Here is a 9906-nt window from a genome sequence, read left to right as displayed (position 1 = left end):
ACTGCATCAACCATCAAAACTCCCTGGCTGAGCTTCTGATTCCTGTTCCCATTCTCAGCCTTGGGTGCTGTAGAAGCTGCCTGAGGGTGAGGTGGGGATGTCAGCTGGAATCTGAGTCTTTTTTTTCTTTTCAGTATTTATTTATTTGCTGCGTCAGGTCTTAGTCACAGCACCCAGAATTTTTGTTGCACGTGGGGTTAGTTGCTCCTCTGCATGCGAGATCTTAGTTCCCCAACCAGGGATCCAACCCGTGCCCCCTGCATTGCAAGATGGATTCTTAACCACTGGACCACCAAGAAAGTCTCTGGAATCTACGTCTTTTAGGGCTGGCCACCCACGTGGCCACCTACACAGCAGCTGGTCTCCATGGTGGCTCCATCTTCCTGCCAATGTGATGTCCTGCCACCTCTTTATCCCATGGTCCCCTTCACGGTGACCTTCTTCCTCCTTTGCAGCCCTTCCGAGGTCCAACCCAAATGATTCCCTCCTCCTCCTGAACATGTCACCGAGAAAAGTGCAGTTTGCTTAAGGGGCTAAGTTGGCTACCATTCTAGATTGTTCTTCCTAGACTCCTGGACTCAGAGGGGCAACTGTGGTCTGAAGCTTGTGCCAGGCTTTGCAGATTCAGCAACTCAGGTGGATGAGTCCACGCAAGTATGCAAATCTGGGAAGAGGGAGAACAGAAAGATACGAAGAGGAGAAGGAGGAGCGCATGCATGTATGCTCTCCAGTCTGCGTTTACTGAAAAAGGGCAAAAGGGTGAGGGAGCCCCAGGTATCCAGCAATCTGCAAGTGCATGCCTGTCCTGCTCGGCTGTGCCCTGCTGATCTCTTTGCTAAGTGCTGTGGATGATTCAGCTCTTGGGAGTTAGATTCTAGTTGAGGAGGCAAGAAAAACACAAATGCACTGACCACAAACCACGTAGGACATACCCAATAATACAGCGGATTAACCCGCGTGGTACAGATGATCAATCGTGTAATAATGTTGAACCATTTGCGGAGAGCTGAGTTGTCACGGAAACCTTTGGAGGAGGTGGGACTTCCTCTAGGCCCTGAAGGGGGACAGGAGTGGGAAGGGGCTGGGGCACTGGTGGGGTGCGGAGTAGAGGGAGGGGAAGGTCCAGTGGGCTGTGAGTCTGTGGACAGACCAGCCCATTCTGAGTGGGGTTTGTGGCTGGGAGTAGAGATGAAGTAGAGAGATGGAGTGAGCCCAGAGGGTGGAGACCCTTGGAGATATGGCTGAGTAGCTCATTCATTTGTTTATGAGGTCATTCATCTGTCCTTCTCTCCTTCCATTCATTCATCCAACAGATATTTTCCAAGTGTCCGGTACAAGCCACATGGTGCTAGGGCCTTGTAGGAAACCAGGAACTGTAGCGATGGTGATGCTATTCATAAGAACCTTTTGATTTAAGAGAGACTGAAGATCCTCATATGAAAATATCAGTGGTGCTTCAGTGGGGAGTGGGGGCCCTCTGCTCAGCTGCACAGAGGGTTACACAGGAGAGGAGAGGCAGTGAGGACTCCCTGCCACGTGGGGTGACCACGGAGGTGGCGTTGGAGCTGTGCCTTGGAAGAGAGGCAGGACTGAAGGATGAGAAAGAAGGGCGAGTGTTCCAGGAAAAGGAGCGACAACCGCAGGAAGGGGGAATCGAGCGTTCTGCTCAGGGCACAGCCCTGTGCCGGCCATAGGAGGTTAAGATGGGCACCAGGGGAGATTAAGAGGGAAATGAAGAAACCCCAGAACGTGAGTGCTAGAAAGGGCCTTTGAACCTTCTGCCTTTCTGCTGGATCTCGCCTAGGTCACCGTAAGAGCCTCTCTTACACAGACTGAGGAGCTCTCCTTTTATTAAAAAAATATTTTACTTTCTTGATTTTGTTGGGTCTTAGTTATGGCTTGCAGGATCTTTGTTGCATCATGCAGGATTTTTCAGTGCCAGGCATGGGCTCAGTTGTTGCCCCTCGAGGGTTTAGCTGCTCTGCGGCACGTGGGATCTTAGTTCCCCTACCAGGGATCGAAAGCATGTCCCTTGCATCGCAAGGCAGGTTCTTAACCACTAACTGCGTTCTCTTTTTCTTCTTCTTTTTTTTTAATATTTATTGTTTATTTGTCTGTGCTGGGTCTTGGGTCTTTCAGCATGTGGGTTCTCTAGTTGCAGCATGTGAACTCAGTCTCGGCATGTGGAATCTAGTTCCCTGACCAGGAAACGAACCTGGGGCTCCTGCATTAGAAGCTGGGAGTCTTAGCCCCTGGACCACCAGGCAAGTCCCATGCTCTTCTTTTTGAACTGAGAAACACAGAGGTATTAGTCAAGGGAGGCTATTTACAAACAGTGCTCAAATATCAGCGCTTCATGCTCCAATCCACTCGAGTCAGCAGACAGCCTCTGCTCCACACGGTCATCGCAGGACCCAGGCTGCTTCCATTCTGTGGCTCCACTTCAACCACAGGCCTGAAAGCCAGACGGACAGCACAGAGAAGGCACACCCACCTCCCAGATGCCCAGGGTGCGGGGAGGCAGGGGGCGGGCAGAGAGTCATTCAATTGTATGCGTAGGATGAGCAAGTGGATTTGATGAGCCCCTAGCCAGTCTCTACTGTAACCTCTTTCTCTGTGATCCTCCCATCAAATTGACACCTGACTTATGGAGGGAGAAACAAGAGATATACACAGCAAGTGGGGGCCATGTGGGGACAGCAGGGGACTGGCAGCGTCAGGACTGCGGATTCCGATCCAGCTCCTTTCCCCAGCCTCCTCACATAGCGAGTCTGCCAGAGCGCTGGCAGATGGGCGTAGTGTCTCCGTGACCTCGGTTTCCTCATCTGCCACACGGGGCCTCTGACTTGGTCCTCAGGATAGATGATGTGGAAAAGCACCCACTCCTGACCGCCCCGCCCCAGCCAGCCGGGGTGGCAGGCACAAGGACAGCCCAGGCCACACTCAGCTAGCCCCACCTCCATCCCGCCGATGTCCCCTGAGTGATAGAAGAGGAAGCTCACAAGCAGAGTGTTATTACAGCTTTTCCATAATGCAATGTCATCAGGAAGGCCCGGGCCTCTGGGCAGCGCCCTGGCAGCCCCATTACTCTTCGCAGCTGCTCAGCACCTTTCAGACGATGCTGGAGAGGGCAGGAGGCGCTCTAATAAAACACACGGCAACGGGAGACCACTCATCAGCGGCTCTTCAGAATGATCTGAACTTCGGACTTTTGATTTAAATCTGCATCCTCTGTGGCCAAAAACATAAAACAGAAGATGAGGGAAAGAACAAATATGAAAGCGTGGGTGCCAAGAATTCGAGAGGAAGGGAGGAAGACAAGCAGCTCTTGGAAGCTACCCCGTCAGGAGCTGGCCAGGCAGATTGACTTGCACCGGGGCTGGGTCCTTCCCACCAGACCTCACTCAGAACCATCCCTTCTGTCACCAAGCTGCCCCAAGATGGGACAGGAGGCTTGAGAGCTTATCCAAGAACAAAAGTCACGCATCTCCCTGGTCTAATTCGCCCCTCACCTGTTTCCTTAAAACCTCTAAAGAGAGGGTGGGGACTGATGGGCTGGGAGACCTGCGTCTCTTCTAATGTCCTTTCTCCTCAGATTCCTTTGGTAAGAGATGACTGCTCACCAGGGCCTGTTGTGCAATAGTGAGTTTTGCCCCGTGGAGGCCAAAGGGGAGCAAAAGTGAGGGTGTTGCTACTTTGGCTGGAGACCAAGGACGGCCTCTCTGAGGTGGCGCTGACTAGGCAGCAGAGTGAAGCCAGGAGGCAGGTCCCTGGGGCAGGTGGCCAGGGACCTCAACACAGCCAAGGGGTCTGGATATTCGCCTGCAACTTAAGACTCTCCCCACTCCCAGAACACCTCCAGTACCTACATAGCTTGAAAAAATATAAACTCATCTCCAGAAAAAGGGAGCAATCTGCTGCCAGTGTAACTTCCAGGGGCATCAAATGACGAGGTCCCCCAGTGCAAGCCCAGATCAACTCTTTAGGCTAACGTATCTGGGTATTGCAGCCAATCATTTCCTCCAGTTGAAGAAGCTGAAAGAAGAAAAATCAGGCAATTGTGCCCCACAATACAGCTAAGTATTTAATGTGCTTTTAATGTTTACATTATTAACAGCAGTATTACAAAACGATATTTTACTTTCAACCGATTTCAGTGTGAGATTCGATGTCTGAATGACTGGGATCATTATGACTTGAAAACCTGACGCAGAGCTCCCTCCCGCCTCTCTCCTCCCCCTGATCGTGCCTCCTTTCTATAAAGAGCTGGCAGGGCTCCACGAGGCCCAAATACATGTTCTAAATGGATAGGGAGGTGCAGCCCTGCTGGGGGTTTTCAAGGAGCCAGGGGAGGCTGCATTCAGTGTGGAATGAGTGACAACCAGCAGGTGGGTGTTGAAATGGTCATCAACTCCCTGAGGGGCTGGCACTGCCAAGCCACATTCCAGGCAGTGCCTATTAATGTGCCCAGAATGGTGCCCGCTGACTGACAGGGCAGTGAGCCCGGACTCTGGCTCCAAACACCGATAGGCATGGGGGGTGGGGGTGGCGAGGTAAAACAAGGCCAGAGAGGCCCCCAGATCCCCCTGGGAAACCACAGAACATACAGAAACACACGCTGTGCACAGTTCACGGCAGTGACACCACACAGAGGCCTGAAGAGGCACCTGATGGACGAGCAAGGGCACGGACTCCGGGGTCAGCCAGCTGGGGCTCAAGTCCAGGCTCTGCCATTCCCCCACCTGGTGACCTTGACAAGTCCTTGTCCTTTCTGTGCCTCGGTTTCCAGTTCTGTAAAATGGGGATAACAGTGGACCCCACCGTGAGGACTAAATGAGTCAGTAGGAAGGCCTTTAGAACAGTGTCAAGCACACAGAAAATACTCAGTTCGTGTCAATATATCATGCTAATTCCCGTTTTAAGATGAAGAGCTGAAGCTCAGAGTGATTAAACAGCCAGCCAAGGTTGGCTGCTCCGAAGGAAGGCCCTCGCCTTTGCTGCCCTCTACCTGGAAGTCGTTCTGCTCCTTGTATGACTCAGTCTCTGAAACACAAGCCCCTCCAGGCCAGCCAGACCCCACCTCTGCCCCAGTCACTGCGGACCTAGCACTCTGACTTGACCCTTCCCTTCCCTAGCATTTATCACATCTGAAATTATCTTGTTCATTTACGAAAGGACTGAATACAGAAGAAACACTATTTGTTTTATTACTGTAGTTACTGTATGTCTGCTTGGTTGTTGTCTGTTTCCTCCATTTAACTGTAAAACCCATGGGACTGTAACTGAAAGTGGGGTCCAGCTGCTCAGTACTCAGTAGCCATTAAAGAGGCCAGGTTGGTGGAAAGTTTGCTCTATTTTGGATGCCAGCACCAGGGGTCGGGGAGGGTGAGGGCAGATGCCTGTCCAAAGACCAACTCCACCCCATCCCCAGCTGACAGCCAGTGGGCAAGAGTGTTGATAGGCTGAGGGAGGGGACTATGTGTAGAAACATACAGTCAGCTCTGAAAGTCATCTGGAAACTGGTCATCAGTGGTCTGATCAGTGTCATCCCGATTGAGTGCAATGAATCTTCAGTTCCATGGTCGGCTTGTTCCCAGTTCCTTGAGGCCAGTTCTCAGAATTATGGCCACTGAAGTCATGGCTACAGTGTGGTCATCGTGTAGTTAACTACCTCCACCTGGTAGGGGCTTCAGTGTCTCTAAGACAGTTCATAGGATATAGCTCAAAATATGATCTATTGCTTTTGAAGAGGAGCTAAAGGTCCTTGACTTTGCTTAATGACTACATTATTATTGGCTTCTCAGGTGGCGCTAGTGGTAAAGAATCCGCCTGCCAATGCAGGAGACACAGGAGATGCAGATTTGATCCCGGGATCAACAAGATCCCCTGGAGAAGGGCATGGTAACCCACTCCAGAATTGTTGGCCTGGAGAATCCCATGGACAGAGGAGCCTGGCTGGCTGCAGTCCATGGGGTCACAAAGAGTCAGACATGACTGATAATGAGGCACACACATTATCATTATTTGGTCTTCTTTGTTTTCCTTTGTTTCTGCCTTTTCTCGCTTCTCTGATTAAACTTTTTCTCTGGCTAAAGCTTTTCCACAGACAAAATGCAAGCAGAGGACATGGGGGTCATGGACCATAGGGTCCTGCTCTATTCCAGGATCTGGGCCATCATCTATCTTTGTCCACCACAGGAGAGGCGCTCAGGGCTGGTTTTGTGAGTGTGTGATCTGACGTGCCCCACACTTGGGTTAATGCTCTGCTGTTACTGTCTTGAAATTCATCATAATTTTTTAATAACATTTTCATTTTCATTGGACCCCCCCCCCCGAAAATTGTACTCATAGTCCTAGATGAACAAATGAATGAATGAGATAGTCTGCATTCCAACCCATATCTGTCAGCCTCCACAGCCTCACCACTGAACCTCAAGACACACAAGCCTGCAGGGGTTTGGGGAAGAGAGGTGGGTACTGACCCAGGACAACCACAAGCTGATCCAGAAGATGCTATGCTGGGGAAGGGAGATCCTTAGAAGGAGCCACTGATTCAGGTTTCTCCTACTCCACTTGTCCTTCTAAACCTCTCATTGTCAGTTCAGTTCAGTTGCTCAGTCATGTCTGACTCTCTGCGACCCCATGGACTGCAGCACACCAGGCCTCCCTGTCGATCACCAACTCCTGGAATTGTTGCTCAAACTCATGTCCATTGAGTCAGTGATACCATCCAACCATCTCATCCTCTGCCATCCCCTTCTCCTCCTGCCTTCAATCTTTCCCAGCATCAGGGTCTTTTCCAATGAGTCAGTTCTTCACATCAGGTGGCCAAAGTATTGGAGTTTCAGCTTCAGCACCAGTCCTTCCAATGAATATTCAGGACTGATCTCCTTTAGGATGGACTGGTTGGATCTCCTTGCAGTTCAAGAGACTCTCAAGAGTCTTCTTCAACACCACAGTTCAAAAGCATCAATTCTTTGGCACTCAGCTTTCTTTATAGTCCAACTCTCACATCCATACATGACTACTGGAAAAACCATAGCTTTGACTCAACGGATCTTTGTTGGCAGAGTAATGTCTCTGGTTTTTAATATGCTGTCTAGGTTGGTCATAGCTTTTCTTCCAAGGAGCAAGTGTCTTTTAATTTCATGGCTGCAGTCACCATCTGCAGTGATTTTGGGGCCCAAAAATGTAAACTCTGTGTTTCCACTGTTTCCCCATCTATATGCCATGAAGTGATGGGACTGGATGCCATGATCTTAGTGCCTCAAGTTGGGTGAAAACCATGTTAGTTTTTCAGAGGGAACTCAGTCCCTGCCTCCCAGGACAGCTGTTGGCTGGCCAAGTGTTCTTCAAAAGCCACAGCCATGTAGGGCTTCAAGCAGAATAACAAGGTCTCGGGGCACCCAACACGGCCCTAGGTTCCTGGAGCTTGATACTGATAGTAAATAGATATAACCCCACTCTTTGAACCTCGGGGCAGCTATCAAAACTATGTGGTTATGTTACATTTGTCCAAGCTCACTGCACAATGAGCCAACAAATTGAGAGACGAGTTGTTGGGGGAAGGAACAGTAACTTTATTTGGAAAACCAGCAGACCAAGAAGATGGTGAACTAGTGTCCCAAAGAATCATCTTGCCCGAGTTAGAATTCAGGCTTCTTTATACTACAATGGGATGGGATGTGGTTGGTTGCTGCAAACTTCTTGGTGCCAGAATCCTTTGTTCTTGCAGTTGTCCACATAGGTCTTGTCACAATGTTCCTAGAAACCTCCTCCAACAAAACAAATGTTATTCTCTGTTCTGCAACTTTTTAATCTCTATATGAATGAAAAAGTGTTATACCTTTAAAGATAGCTTTGATAATGGACTACCCTATATATTTCAGGCTACAGGCAATACTCAACTTGTAGCAAAAATAATATGGTAAGTCCCCTACATAGGAATGTTCAAGTTGTGAATACCTGTTCACATGTCCCATCACGTAAGTGATTTCATTTGTCTGGCACACATCGTCACATGCGTGCATCTTCTACAAGTGCTTGTGTTTTTGTGAACCTTATAGTACAGCAGTATACAGACTACAGTAGTACAGGATCTTTATTTCAAGCCCAGGATGTGAGTGACTGAAACTGCAGCTTGCCCTTCCATGAAACTAAAAGACGCTTGCTCCTTGGAAGAAAAGCTATAACAAACCTAGACAGTGGATTAAAAAGCAGAGACGTTACTCTGCTGACAAGAGTCCATATAGTCAAAGTTATGGTTTTTCCAGTAGTCATGTATGGATGTGAGAGTTGGACCATAAAGAAGGCTGAGCACCGAAGAATTGATGCTTTCAAACTGTGGTGTTGGAAAAGACTCTTGAGAGTCCCCTGGACAGCAAGGAGATCAAACCAGTTAATCCTAAAGGAAATCAACCCTGAATGCTCATTGGAAGGACTGATGCTGAAGCTGAAGCGCCAATATTTTGGCCACATGATGAGAAAAGCTGACTCATTGGAAAAAAACTGATGCTGGGCAAGACTGATGGCGGGAGGAGAAGGGGACTCAGTAACTCTTCCTGCCAGCCCCGTATGCCAGCTGTTGTACTGTACTGTAAGATTTAAAATGCTTTCTTTGTGTTTTTTAACATATTATTTGTGTGAAAAATATTATAAACCTATTATAGTACAGTGCTACATAGCTTACTGTGTTAGGTGGGTACCTAGGCTATTTTCTTGGACTTATGAATGCACTCTCAGAATGGAATGCGTTCATCTGTAGGAGACCTACTGTAGCTACAAAGGTTAAAGTAACAGAAATAGATTCAGTATGGAGTCAGATTTGTTCTTCCCTCCCATGGACGGAGGAGCCTGTAGGCTACAGTCCATGGGGTCGCAAAGAGTCGGACACGACTGAGCGACTTCACTTCACTTCACTTCATTACAAATACAGCTGATGGTGAGGATGAGCCAGGAGGTAATGGTGGGCTGGAAATGTGTTGGGAGTGCCTCTGATGCCTCGTCTTCCACTCCCACTGAACTCATCTCAAGCAGGCATCACACACCCCGCGTCCCCAAAGGTTCTCATTCACAGGTCTTTTACCCCTAATGACTTCAGACAGCTCAGAGATGTTCCCTGTTAAAACCACCCACTGCTCTTTCCTTCTCCCTCTTCATTTCTTGCCCATCCCTGCCCCAGGCCTGGCTCTTGCTATGGAGGGAATGTCCCTCCATTCCCACATATCCAAATCCTAACCACCCTCAAGGCCCAGTCCAAACGCTATATCCTTCAGAATCAATGCTTGATCTTTCTCCCACTAGTCTGCTGAACAACTAGAAATACCATTTCTTTCTACAAACTCCTAACATTCTCTAACACTTCAATTAAAGTCCTTGTCGTTTTTAATTTTGTGTTTTGGTTATGTGGGGCTTCCCTGGTGGCTCAGATGGTAAAGCGTCTGCCTGCAGTGCGGGAGACCCGGGTTCGATCCCTGGGTTGGGAAGATCCCCTGGAGAAGGAAATGGCAACCCACTCCATTACTCTTGCCTGGAAAATTCCATGGACTGAGGAGCCTGGTAGGCTACAGTCCATGGGGTCACAAAGAGTCAGACACGACTGAGTGACTTCACTTGGGCTTCCCTGTGGCTCGGATGGTAAAGCGTCTGCCTGCAATGTGGGAGACCCAGGTTCAATCTCTGGGTCAGGAAGATCCCCTGGAGAAGGAAATTGCAACCCACTCCAGTACTCTTGCCTGAAATCTCCATGGACTGTCGCCTGAGGAGCCTGGTAAGCGACAGTCCATGGAGTCGCAAGAGTCGGACACAACTGAGTGACTTCACTCACTTTGGTTATGCATTCACTTCCTGACTCAGGGTAGGAGTCTCCTCTAAACTCTAACTCAGGTAGGAGTCTCCTCTAAAATT

The sequence above is a fragment of the Bos indicus x Bos taurus genome, chromosome 23 (genome assembly GCF_003369695.1).
Source record: "Bos indicus x Bos taurus breed Angus x Brahman F1 hybrid chromosome 23, Bos_hybrid_MaternalHap_v2.0, whole genome shotgun sequence".
NCBI classification, from domain to species: domain Eukaryota; kingdom Metazoa; phylum Chordata; class Mammalia; order Artiodactyla; family Bovidae; genus Bos; species Bos indicus x Bos taurus.
The sequence above is the reverse complement of the archived record's forward strand: the minus strand, read 5'-3'. Positions refer to the sequence as shown.